Source organism: Giraffa tippelskirchi, chromosome 5, assembly GCF_054371585.1.
Source record: "Giraffa tippelskirchi isolate mGirTip1 chromosome 5, T2T-mGirTip1v1.2.pri, whole genome shotgun sequence".
Classification (NCBI taxonomy): Eukaryota; Metazoa; Chordata; class Mammalia; order Artiodactyla; family Giraffidae; genus Giraffa; species Giraffa tippelskirchi.
In genome coordinates, this window is record NC_137279.1 from 105,208,195 (window position 1) to 105,209,584 (window position 1,390).

The window sequence follows — 1,390 nt, forward strand, 5'->3', positions numbered from 1 at the left end:
GGCACCTGCAGCCATCTGCAGGCAGCATGGAGACCAGCAGGGGAAGTCCACCTTGTTTGTGGTGAGTCAGTCCGGTGGGGCCCCACTTTGACAGGACCCTGCTTTGTGGGACTCTTGACGTCTCATTTCCACTGTGTGCTCACATAAGGACTCCACTTCCGGAGGAAAACAGAGATGACTGGTGGTACGTGGGCAGGAAACCACAGGGCAGCCTCCTGCCTCATCCATCCCCATCACTCGAGGCAGCCCCCTGTGCTGACAGAGGGAAGCTCCCCGGTTTTGATGCTCCTGAGCTCCAGGCTCAGCCTGGGGGACATGGGCAGGATGTCCCAAGGCGGTGGGAAGGTGGATCTCTAAAGCTGTGCAGCTGTCAGTAGGAATGGTTAGAAAGGCAGACTGTTGGCCCAAACTCAGAACTACTGAAGCAGAGACTCCTTGGGTGCAGACGGGCAGTCTGTGTTTTAACAAGCCCTCCTGACAACTGTGATGAACCCTGCAACGGGGGATTCTCAGACGGCCCCCATCCATGCTTGCAACCTCTTCTGTCTCCACAGTCCCTCACCCTCACTCTGCCCTCTTGCTGTGTTCACTTTCCTCCTTCCACCAGTGTGTCCTCTTAGCTCTTCTCAGCAGGCCAGCTCTGGGTTACCCTTTGTCATCGTTGACCCTCACAGGCAGCATCTCACGTCACTTCCTTTCACAGCTGTTTCCTTCCACATCTGACGTTCCCTTCCTACGCTTTATGTCTATTTTTCTAACGCCAAAAAAATCAAAGCGTTTGTTCCTAGCACACCTGCCTCCGTCTAACATTTGTCAACTATTTACCACTGTGGATGCAGCAGCAGACAAGCCATGGGACCCCAGCTCTCACAGAGCTGACAGTGCAGAGGGGACACCTGGAAGAGGTGGGCAAAGATCTTTGCTAAGCTGTCTGTTTACTCAAGAAGCAACAGTTAGAACCAGACATGGAACAACAGACTAGTTCAAAATTGGGAAAGGAGTATGACAATGCTATATATTGTCACCCTGTTATTTTTAACTTATATTCAGAGTACATCATGGCAAAATGCTGAGCTGGATGAAGCACAGGCTGGAATCAAGATTGCCAGGAGAAATATCAATAACCTCAGATATGAGGATGATACCACTCTAGAGACAGAAAGTGAAGAGGAACTAAAGAGCCTCTTGATGAAAGTAAAGAGGAGAGTGAAAAAGCTGGCTTAAAACAACACTCAGAAAACTAAGACCATGACATCTGGTCCCATCACTTCATGGCAAATAGAAGGGGAAAAAGTGGAAGTAGTGACAGATTTTATTTTCTTGGACTCCAAAATCGCTGCTGATGGTGACTGCAGCCATGAAATTAGAAGATGCTTGCTCTTTGGAAGAA